This window comes from Pleurodeles waltl, chromosome 4_2 (assembly GCF_031143425.1).
Source record: "Pleurodeles waltl isolate 20211129_DDA chromosome 4_2, aPleWal1.hap1.20221129, whole genome shotgun sequence".
NCBI lineage: Eukaryota > Metazoa > Chordata > Amphibia > Caudata > Salamandridae > Pleurodeles > Pleurodeles waltl.
In genome coordinates this window covers 187,207,297-187,219,574 of record NC_090443.1, presented here as the reverse complement: position 1 = coordinate 187,219,574, position 12,278 = coordinate 187,207,297, and the positions used below count along the sequence as shown (strand labels likewise).

General features: G+C 49.3%; 1 protein-coding gene across 15 annotated transcripts in view; it reads right to left on the bottom strand.

Moving 5' to 3' along the window:
* The window catches only part of DUSP12 (dual specificity phosphatase 12), a 696,805-nt gene that overhangs the window by 493,590 nt on the left and 190,937 nt on the right, over positions 1 to 12,278 (bottom strand). For 3 of the 15 annotated variants that reach the window (XM_069231051.1, XM_069231059.1, XM_069231053.1), the window contains one exon: positions 3,420 to 3,504. The exons of the other annotated variants lie outside the window; for them this stretch is intronic. The gene's annotated coding sequence lies outside the window, so the exon portion shown is untranslated. The remainder of the gene's footprint in view (positions 1 to 3,419; positions 3,505 to 12,278) is intronic. 15 annotated transcript variants of the gene reach the window in all.

Genomic DNA, 12,278 nt, shown 5'->3' with positions numbered 1-12,278 from the left:
TATCCTCTGAAACACGTGGCTGCTGCAGTTAAATATGCCTGCACAGAACATTGAGGCAGCAGTAATCCTAAAGCCATTTTGGGCCTCTTCAATCCATTTACAGCTTCTCCCTGCCCCTTCAGTTCACTCTTGCATCTTTCTCCCAATGTGGAGATATTATGTCAGATAGGGCTGAATTAATATTCATATAGTGGGATAGTGCTTATGTGGCAAGGCAAAGTATATGGTAAAGTCGTTTCTTGAAAATTAATTTATTTGCTTACACCATAACAAATCTGCACTGTCCATGCATTTCTATGAGAATATTTCCTACATAATCCCTTGAATTTTGGAATGAGACAGGTGTTTATCAGTGTTACTAGGGATGTTGTCCAATTTCTTACTGTGAGCAAATAGCCTCTTTCTAGCATGGTTACCACCACCTTTGGCCTGTGTGTCAGTCTGTTTGCCTGCCTCACTGGGATCCTGCTAGCTAGCACCCCAGTGTTCATAGTTTGTGGCCTAATGTGTGTCTTGTCAGTAGTGCTTAACTGTGTCACTGAGGCTCTGCTAACCAGAACTTCAGTGCTTATGCTCTCTCTGCTTCCAAGTTAGTCACTATATGTTTAGTGACTTCATTCACCAATTCCAATTGGCAGACTGCACCCCCCTTATAAGCCCCTAATATTTGGTACCTAGGTACACAGGGCATTGGGGTTCCATGAGATCCTTATGGGCTGCAGCATTTCTTTTGCCACCCATAAGGAGCCCAGACAAACCCTTTCACAGGACTGTCACTGCAGGCTGCGTGAAATAGTGCATGCACTATTTCACAGCCATTTTCACTGCACTTAAGCAACTTATAAGTCATCTATACATCTAAACTTCATTTACTGAAGGTTAGGTGCAAAGTTGCTAAATGTGAGGGCACCCTTGCACTAGCAAAGGTGCCCCCACGCTGTGCAGGGCCAATTCCCCGGACTTTGTGAGTGTGGGGACACCATTAAACACGTCCACTACGTATAGGTCAATACCTATATGAAGTTTTACAACGGTAACTGCGAATATGGCCATGTAACATGTCTAAGATCATGGAATTGTCCCCCCCATTCTAAATCTGGTATTGGGGGGCCAATCCCATGCATCCTGGGGACTCCGCCCTGGACCCCCAGTACTGCCAAACCAGCTCTTTGAGGCTTGCACTGCTGCCCCAGCTGCTGCCACCTCACAGACAGGGTTCTGCTCTCCTGTGGTCTGAGCAGTTCAGTCCCAGGAAGGCAGAACAAAGCATTTCCTTAGGGAGGAGGGTGTTACACCCCCTCCCTTTGGAAATAGGTGTTACAGGCTTGGGAAGGGTAGCCTCCCAGAGCCTCTGGAAATGCTTTGAAGGGCACAGATGGTGCCCTCCTTGCATAAGCCATTCTACACCGGTTCAGGGACCCACCAGTCCTTGCTCTGGCACAAAACTCCTGCTTCATCACCTGACCGTCGGATCAACCACAGACCGCTCCAGGAACCGCTGTAACTGCAAAAAAGTATCCAGAAAGGCTACTGTGTCTTCACCCTGCACCAGTAGGACTGAAGAAATCTCCCGTGGAGTGACGGAGTCACTTCCCTGCTCCAGCAGGCATCTTCTAAGACGACAACCAGTTCCCTGGGACTCTTCTCCTGGTGACGAGCGTGCTCCCTGGAATACAGGTCGTGGACCCCTTCAACACAGACTGTCCTAAGGTCCAGCTGTCCAAAGTTGGCAGAGGTAAGAGCTTGCTTTCCCTGTTTGCGACAGTACCCCTGTGCACCGCACCATCTCTAGCTCCTGAGGCCTCTGTGCACTATTTTCAAGAATCCTTCGTGCACAGCCTGGCCCAGGTCCCCAGCACTATATCCTGCGACGCTCAACTTGCTGAGTTGTTCTTTGGCGGGGTGGGACCTTCTTTGGTGGTGCTGCAGAAACTGCAATTTGCACCTTCTTTGACCCCGTGTCCGGGGACCTTCGTGGGTGCTGCCGGGTCATCTGTGGGTTCCCTCCAGTGTTGGGAGCCCCCTCTGCCTCCTCAGTCTGAGTTGAGGCCCCCAGATCCCTCCTGGGTCCAGGCAGCGCCATTTTGATGCAACACTGTTTGAACCAAGGCTTGTTGGATGAATCCAGCACTACAACTCACCTGCATCCAACATCCTGACATGGAACATCTTTTGCATCACGTAGGAACCCGCAGCCATCTTCTTTGGTGCTCTTCTGCATTCTTCTTTCAACAAGAGAATCCTCTTTTGCACCATCTTCTATGATGGCAGGGGCTCCTGTCCTTCCTGGAATTGTCTGCGACTTCTGGACTTAGTCTCCTCCCTTTACAGGTCTTCAGGTCCAGGAATCCACCATTTGTTGCTTGCAGTCTTGCTTGGTTCTTGCAATAACTCTAATCACGACTTGTAGTGTGTCCTGAGGAAACTTGCAGTACTTTACTCTTACTTTCCTGGGTCTGGGGGGGTATTTTACTCACCTTTGTGGTTTTCTTACACTCCCAGCGCCACTCTACACACTACACTTGCCTAGGGGAGGATTTGTGATTTGCATTCCACTTTCTTAGTATATGGTTTGTGTTGCCCCAAGGCCTATTTCTTCCTATTGAATTCTATGGTATTTTCTATTATTTGCACTATCCTATAACTATTTACTTACCTGATTTTGGTCTCTAGTGTATATAGTGAATATAATACGTACCTCCAGAAGGATTATTGCCTCTATTTTAGTGACACAAGGCCAACAATATCTTAAAGTACTTTTATTTTTGGTAACACTGAGTATTGTCTTTTATTGTGTATAAGTACTGTGTAACTATAGTGGTATTGCAGGACCTTTGCATGTCTCCTAATTCAGCCTAAGCTGCTCTGCTACAGGTACCTCTATCAGCCTAAGCTGCTAGAACACTACTACATTTCACTAATAAGAGATAACTGGACCTGGTATAAGATGTAAGTACCTAAGGTACCCACTACAAACCAGGCCAGCCTCCTACACTTAGTGATTTTCCTGCACAATGGGACTTGGCATTTTCCGGTAAGTTTGTCATTTTCTGCACTGGTGACCTTTATGCAAAGATGGATGGGGAAACCTTTAAATTGAGAACTTCAGGTTAACGCCTGATCTTCGACTGGACGAGCACTCAGCCCTTTTTTAACAACATCCTAGGGATTCTGGAGGTACCCAGACTTTGTGGGTTCCCCTGAAGGAGACCAAGAAATCAGCCAAAATACAGTGAAAATTTTGTTTCTTTCAAAAAAATTGGAAAAAAGGGTTGTACAAGAAGACTTGTGTTTTTTTCCCTGAAAATGGCATCAACAAAGGGTTTGCGGTGCTAAAATCACCAGCTTCCAGGAACAGGCAGACGTGAATCAGAAAACCCAATTTTCCAACACAATTTTGGCATTTTACTGGGACATACCACATTTTTACGATTTGTTGTGCTTTCAGCCTCCATCCAGTCAGTGACAGAAATTGGTGTGAAACCAATGCTGGATCTCAGGAACCTAAACATAGAGTAGACAAAATTCTGAATTCAGCGATGGGTAATTTGTGTAGATCCTTACAAGGGTTTCCTACAGAAAATAACAACTGAAATAAAAAAAAATAGAAATTGAGGTTAAAAAAATAAGCAATTTTTCTCTACGTTTTACTCTGTAACTTTTTCCTGCAATGTCAGATTTTTTTAAAGCAATATACCGTTACGTCTGCTGGACTGTTCTGGTTGCAGGGATATATAGGACTTGTAGGTTCATCAAGAACCCTAGATACCCAGAGCCAATAAATAAGCTGCACCTTGCAATGGGTTTTCATTCTATACCGGGTATACAGCAATTCATTTGCTGAAATATAAAGAGTGAAAAATAGGTATCAAGAAAACCTTTGCAATTCCAAAATGGGCACAAGATAAGGTGTTGAGAAGCAGTGTTTATTTGCACATCTCTGAATTCCGTGGTGCCCATACTAGCATGTGAATTACAGGGCATTTCTCAATTACACGTCTTTTTACACACTGTCTAACATAAGGAAGGAAAAAATGAAGAGAAAGACAAGGGGCTATTCTGTGATCCCCCAAGTCTCCAGATAAAAATGGTACCTCACTTGCGTGGGTAGGCCCGATGCTCGCGACAGGAAACGCAACATGGACACATCACATTTTTACATTGAAATCTGATGTGTTTTTTGCAAACTACCTAGATGTAGATTTTGGACTCTAGCTCAGCCGGCACCTAGGGAATCCTACCAAACCTGCGCATTTTTTAAAACTAGACACCTAGGGGAATCCAAGATGGGGTGACTTGTGAGGCTCTCACCAGGTTTTGCTACCCAGAATCCTCTGCAAACCTCAAAATTTGGTTAAAAAACACGTTTTCCTCCCATTTCGGTGACAGAAAGTTCTGGAATCTGCAAGGAGCCAAAAATTTCCTTCCACCCAGCGTTCCCCCAAGTCTCCCGATAAAAATGATACCTCATTTGTGTGGGTAGGCCTAGCGCCAGCGACAGGAACTGCCCCAAAACACAACGTAGACCATCGCATTTTCCCAAAGAAAACAGAGGTGCAAAGTGCCTCCCTGTGGATTTGGCCTCTAGATCAGCTGGCAACTAGGGAAACCTAGCAAACCTGTGCATTTTTGAAAACTAGACACCTAGGGGAATCCAAGATGGGGCTCTCACCAGGTTTTGTTACCCAGAATCCTTTGCAAGCCTCAAAATCTGGCTATAAAAACACTTTTTTCTTCTCATTTCGGTGACAAAGTTCTGGAATCTGAGAGGAGCCACAAATTTCTTTCCACCCAGGATTCCCCCAAGTCTCCCAATAAAAATGATACCTCACTTGTGTAGGTGGGCCAAGTGCCTGTGACAGGGAAGGGCCAAAAACATGTTGAAATTGAGGGGGATCCAAAGGGGGTCCAAAAGGGCAGTTTGAAAAAAACATTTTTAGGCTGACAAGTGCAGCAGAATTTTTATCGGTATAGATGGGACAATGTTGGTTGGTAGGAATTTTGTGGATTCCTGCAGATTCCGGAAGGTTTCATCACAAAAATGTGGGAAAAATGTGTGATTTTCAGCCAAGTTGGAGGTTTGCAGGGCATTGTGGGTAAGAAAATGGTGCAGGGTGCATTTGAAGCACACCACCCTGGAATCAACCAGATGTTTAGTTTTCAGATGTGTCTGGGTCTTGTGAATTTTTCTACATGGCAGCGTCCCAAAGTAAAAAAAGTGCAGCCTTCACCATTCCAAGTTGGACGATTTTGAGAGTTAACAAGCTCTCATGGCCCAAATGTAAAACCAAAACCCAAAATACACAAATGTCTTCTTGTTTGCCGTGGTATAAAATGTTTTATTGTGCGGGGGAGATCTGAAAGACTGTTACCGCCTTCAGTTGGGGTGGGGGCATAAGTCCATGCCATCTAGTAGACTTTCTGCCCCACCGGGGTGTGGATCGGGGGTAATTGCCCCATCTGCCCACTGGTGGGCTGAACAACTTTGGCCCCATTTATTTGGGATGGGAGTATGGCCATACCCCCACCCTCTTATTTTGAAAAAAATCTTCCCTGGTCTCTGGTGGGCTTTCTGCCCCCCTTGGGGGCAGAAGGGCCTTTGCAAAAATAGGTCGATTTGCCCCCAAGGGGGGCAGATATGGCCAACAGTAATGTGCCCCCATGGGGAGCCCCCCCAAACAAAACACACACATTAACACACACACCCATCCCTGGTGTCTAGTTGTTTCTGCCCCCCTGGGGGCAGATCAACCTAACTATATTAGGCCGATCTGGCCCGGGGGGGGAGGGGAGGGGCAGAAATGGCCTAGAAATGATTTGGCCCCCCAGGGAGCAACCCTTGCTGGAGGGGTCGCTCCCTAAACATAAAAGAAAAAATCCCTAGTGTCTAGGGGGCAGATCGGCCTAGAAACAATTTGCCTACCCAAGGAGTGACCCTTGCTGAAAGGGTCGCTCCCTAAACATAAAAGGAAGAACAAATACAAATTAAAAAATAAATAAAAATCCCTAGTGTCTAGGGGGTTTTCTGCCCCTCCGGGGGGGCAGAAATGGCCTAAAAAGTATTTGCCCCCGGGGAGCGGCCCTGCCCAAGGGGCCGCTCCCCCTCAGGTTTATTTCACGAAATAAAAAATTCCCTGGTGTCTAGTGGGCATTTCTGCTGCCCAATTGCCACGCAATCGGGCAGCAGAAATGCTTGCAGAGACATGAAAGGAAAGGCCTTTCCTTTCATGTCTCTGCTGGCCCCCTCCTCCCGAGCAGAAGAGAAATGCTGAGCATTTCTCTTCCGCCGTCGCCGATGGGAGGTGACCTCTGATGAGGTCAGCACGATTTTGCATGCTGACGTCATCAGACGTCACTGGGGGTTGTCGGGGTGGAGGGGAAGCAATTCTCCTTCCAGCCCTGACCCGGGGGGATGGAGGAGCGGCCCTCAGGGGGAGCGCTAGCGCTTCCCCCGAGGGCCGGTATATGGACATAATGGTTACGTAGATGGCGCCACACAGGCGCAGCCATGGACGTAACCATTATGTCCATGGCGTCGAACCTGTTAAATACCTAGCTCTCACACGCTCCTTGTCACTGAATAGGTGTGCGGGAAATGCAATGTAGTCACACCCTGCGGTTAGCTGTGTGTCTCTCTAAGTTGTGATATATCTGTAGATGAAACTATTGATATTGGACCTGTAAGGAAAGAGAAGAAGCAGGGAGCAAACAAACAGAGAAGAGATCCCTTCAAAGACATGTGACGCTTCAGGAGTTGCTCAGAAGGGAGCTCTAGAGTGGGTCCCTGCTTCGGTCCTGAGGGGACTAGTGAGCGCGCTGCTCAAAACACACGTAGGTGCTGACAAGAAGTTCCAGCAAAGCGGATGCAAACAGTATTCAGTCGCCAGGAAACTGATAAGAGAAGCACAGGAGAAACAACACGAGGACAAAAAGGAAACAGTATGCTACAGCAAATAGAAATGGGGGAAGATTAAGTGGCAAGCACGTAAATCATGGAAAAGCAAGGAAAGCAAGTGGATAGTTTAAATTTTATATAAAATACAACAGATTTCACAAGCACAGAGCAAGCGCCGTGCAAGCCAAACCTAAAAAGGGCATGTTCACTTGACTAGGGGTGATCTCTATCGCTTTACAACAAATTTTCCAAAATCAAGAAAGGAATTTGACAAGCGATATGAGGAGGCTCGTAGGTTAGTAACAATTTTGAAGATGCTTTGGATTGATTTGGATACAATATTTGAAGGGGTTGTTCATAGTAATTAAAAAGGACAGAGTGCAAGGCTGTTGCCACTTGGCCAACTGAATAACCAACTAGAGTTTCACCTAACAATGCTCCAGCTGATCATGGAAAAATACAGAGTGGTGAGAGAATATTTTAAAAAGAAGGTGCCAGAAAAAGAAGTGAACTGGGTAAAAATAATGAGAGCTACACAAAAGCTAAAAGAGTCAGTGCATGCTGATTATGAAAGTCTTATGCAAATTTATAGAAGACGAAAAGGAAGGTGTTAGAAGATTCGTTTCAGTTTTCACTTTGGGTTTGCGTGCAAAGCTTAACTCTTAGTTTCAATAGAGTGTGAAGTGTTGGCAGACTAAAAGTACTGATAAAATGCTGAAGTAATCTGTTAGAAATGGGGTTTCTGGTTGGCTAGGGTATGCACCTCAGCCAGGCAGAACTTACCCACTCTAGTCAGGGCAAGGGAGTTACACGTCCAAGATAACCCCTGCTCACCCCCTTGGTAGCTTGGCACGAGCAGTCAGGCTTAACCCGGAGGCAATGCGTAAAGCGTTTGCACAACACACACATACATGTGACGCAATATCCCCACCACAAAGGAAACACAACACTAGGTTATATAAAAATACACTGTATTGTACACAACGTAATTATTAGACCAACATCACATAACAGTACTATCCTGCTACCTTAGCAGTTGTCAGAACGTTACACATTAGTTACTCTGCAAACTAGCAGTAGTCACACATAACACACAGGTTACTCAATATTCTGCAACATAAGCAGTAGTCAGGAAACACGTAATTACATTAGAACACTTATCATAAGGATATCATAAAACGCCCATAGTAGGAACATTAGAAAATCTATGGCAAGTTAGGGAAACATATTAGCAAGTCATGTCCATAAAAGGAACATGTGCACACATATGTAAAAGCATCATGTAACAGGTAGGCAATATATCACAATTAGAAAAGTCTGTAACAAGAACTTCCATTCATAATCATATTGGTCCATTTTAAAAAGTACCTGTAAATGATGAAAAGGCACCTCCAGTGCCTAAAACAAAGAAGAAAGGGGCCCCCAGCGCTCCTCTGCGCAATGAGGGGGCCTCCTTGGAACCTTGGGGAAGAGGGGGGCGGCACGCACCCCCTCGGTATTGCTGTGGGGTCCCTCCTGGGGCCCGCGATCACTGGGGCTCCCCCGGGCCTCCACCGGCCCTCCTGTGGGGGGCCCAGGTCACCCAATGGTCAAAGAGGGGAGGGGGGGCGCCTCGCACCCCCTCCTTGTACAAAGGCGGGCCCCTCCGGGGGTCCCGCTACCGTCGGGGGTCTCCCGGGGCCTCCGTGGCCCTTTCTTGGAGGGAGACCCCTAGATTCGTGACTCCTGGCCCGCGAGGGGGCCAACCAGAGAGCCAGGGGCCAGGGCGAGCCTCCGGTGAGGCTGCGCCCGGCCCGGGCAGAGCAGGCGAGTCCTCCGGGACTCCTGCTAGAGAGGGAGAGGCGCAGCCTCTCCCTCGGATGACGTTGCGGCCCGGGATGGGCCTCTTGGTGCCCCGGGGGCGCCCTGAGAAGGGCGCGTCCCCCGGGAGCACGCTAGGAGCGTGCCAGCTCCGATTTCCGACCAAAGTGATCCTTCCTGTGCCCCGGGGGCACAGAGCTGAGCGCGCTCCTCGCGCTCAGAGGCAACCAACGAACCCGGCTGCGGCGGTGAACTTCCATCAAGCGCTTTTCATAGCGCTAGGACAATTAGGCAGCCTGGGCTGCGGCGGTGATTTCCATCAAGCGCTTTTCACAGCGCTAAGACAATCATGCAGCCTGGGCTGCGGCGGTGATTTCCCTGGGCACAAGAAAGGCGCTTTCAAAGCGCTAAGACACCTCAACAGCCCCGGTTGCGGCGGTGATCCTCTGCAGCAGCTATAAGGAAGAGCGCTTTCCCTAAGCGCTAAAGCAACGCTGTAGGAGATCGGTGCAGGGGTCAGGGGCCACAGCACCCTGCCCCTGGGAACAACTTAAGCAAAAAGGAGCACAGGGCTGGTGGGCTCAGCTACAGGCCAGCACAAAGGGTGCAGATGGTGGCAGTTCCTCCTAGTGACCAGGCAGGTCACAGGTCAGCACAGCAGCAGCAGTCCATGGCGGTTTCCTGGTGAGTCCATTCATCAGCGTTCTGTGTCCAGTTCCAAGTTCCAAGAATGTTCAAATTGTGGGGAAAATTCCCCTGTACTTATAGTCAGTTCTTACAGTGTTTTACAGTGGTAGGGAGAGGAGGTTCCAGCCAGTTACAACTGGTTCTGGGAGTGCCCCCTCTCTCCTTTCAGCACAGGCTCCAAACATCAGTGGGGGGTTAACGACCCTATTGTGTGAGGCCAGGGCACAGCCTTTACAAATGTAGGTGTGCCCCGCCTCTCCCTTCTCTCAGCCCAGGAAGACTATTCAGTATGTAGATGCACCTCAGTGACACCTCCACCCTCCCTGTGTACAGGCTGTCTGAAAAGTATGCACAAAGCCCCAACTGTCACTCTGCCCAGACGTGGATTGGAGTCAAGCTGCAAAACACCAGAATCATAAGCACAGATAAATGCGCACTTTCTAGAAGTGGCATTTCTGTGATAGTAATAAAAAATACACCCACACCAGTAAGCAGTATTTATTATCACCATCACAACCATACCAAACACGCCTACGCTAGCCCTCATAAATCAGACAATACCCCTATACATAAGGCAGGGCATTTCTAATGCAATCCTATGAGAAGGCAGCACTCACAGCAGTGAGACACCAAGTTAGGCTGTTTGTCACTACCAGGACAGGCCATGCAATATGGCACATGTCCTGCCTTTCTACATACATGGCACCCTGCCCACAGGGCGTACTTTAGGGGTGACTTACATGTAGTAAAAGGGGAGTCCTGGGCCTGGCAAGTAAATTTAGATGCCAGGTCCCTGTGGCAGAAAACTGCGCACACAGGCCCTGCGCTAGCAGGCCTGAGACAGGTTTGAAAGTCTACTTCAGTGGGTGGCGCAAGCAGCGCTGCAGGCCCACTAGTAGTATTTAATTTACAGGCCCTGGGTATAGAGATACCACTGTACAAGGGACTTATAGGTAAATTAAATATGCCAATCAGGTATAAGCCAATCATACCAACTTTAGATGGGAGAGCACCTGCACTTTAACACTGGTCAGCAGTGATAAAGTGCTCAGAGTCCTAGAGCCAACAGCGAAAGGTCAGAAAAACCAGGAGGAAGGAGGCAAAAAGACTAGGGATGACCATGCGTATGGCCAAAAGTCCAACACAACCCCCTACCAGCCAAAATCCAGGGGAGAACAATCAATACCTTGATGTACTTTCCTGATTGGGGCGATAGAACAAGGACCCAGGCCCACAACAGCAGGGGCATGTTCCAGTTCTACGCCTTCCTGACTCCACTGGGATCTCTCTGTCAATGCGTCCCAGGCAGCCTAGACCAACCCACGGGGATTCTCTAGCTGCCAATGGCCAGAACCAGGCCCCAGGCCATCTAGGAGCCTCTGGTCTCTGAAACCATAATGAGTGGGGGGCGGTAGCCCCAGGTGCAAAGCAACCTGTCTCCACTCCATTTCTGATCAGTTCAGGGGCTCTACCCTGCCACTGATCCACCAACCTAGGGTCCGCACCCATAGGTTCTACAGGGGCTAGAGGCGAGGCTCTCCTCCCTCTACCCCTCCTTCTAGGATTCCGCCCTCCTCTCCTAGGAGGGGTATCACCAGAATCCACACTTGCCAGGGTGCTGGGTACAGCAGCCCTGCACAACTTTCTCGCCAGCCCAGGATCACTACCTGGCGACTGACCACCCAACCTAGGGACGACACCCTTGGGTTGCACCGGGGTCCGGGACGGGCTTCCCCCTCCCTGAACCCCACTTCCAGAGTCCTGCGTCTCCCCACCTCGGGAGAAGCCACCAGAAGGTTCACACAGGGGGGTGAGCACACTAACCGCCCCCCCAACCAGGTCAGAGTTTACCCCCTGAACCTGTCTATCAAGTCCAGGGACGACACCCTTAGACTGGACCATTGCCCAGCGAACCAGGACTTCCTTGGGAGCACACCTACCCCCTACCAGATCAGAGCTTACCCCCTGAATCTGGCAATCCAACCCAGAGTCACTACCCTGCGGTTGAACCACTGCCTGGCGCACCAGGACTTCCTTGGGAGCACACGTACTCCCCATCAGGTCAGAGTTTACCCCCTGAACCTGATCATCCAACCCAGAGTCACCACCCTGCGGTTGAATCATTGCCTGGCGCACCAGGACTTCCTGGGGGGCACACCTACCCCCCACAAGGGAAACACTTTCCCCAAGGGCCATACAAGAGTCTGGCTGGCGCAGGTCTCCTGACCTCTGCCCATCTGACAGAGTCTGGATTCCCCCCAGCCCAGAAATGGTCTCACCAAGGTCATTCCTGGGGGGCTCTGCACTCAGAGCTGACCCCTGACCCTCCAGGTTCTCCACTGGGGCCCGCAGCCCCCTCTCAACCCTATGTCTGGATTTCCGCCTCCTCCGCTGTAGAGCGAGACTACCAGACACCAGGACCGGCGGAACGCTATCACCAGCCACCCGCCTAAATCCTAATGACAAAATGGGATCCTTCTGAACAGCTGGCCCTACGGCACAGGTTAGGCTCACCTCCTGGCGTTCACTCATGGAACCTTCAGGGGCCTGGGACGGTATCTTGGGCACCTTGGGCCTCAGCCCAGCCCCATTCCCTCTCCTCAGAGACGGGACATGGGGTCCCTCACCCATCCCAGTCCACTGGGACCTACCTGGGACACTCCATTCCTTTCCCACCACACCTTGTTGGGAAACACCTAGACCACTCTCATTAGGAACACCCCCTAATGTCACACCAGACCCTCTGGTACGCAACCAGAAGTCTGCCTCCTTTGCAAGCTCCCTGGAGTCAGAGAGCTCACACACTGACAAGTGTTGGCGTAACTCTGAAAAACAACAACGAAACAGGTGCTCTCTGAGAATCAGATTAAACAGCCCTTCAAAATTGTTTACTGTG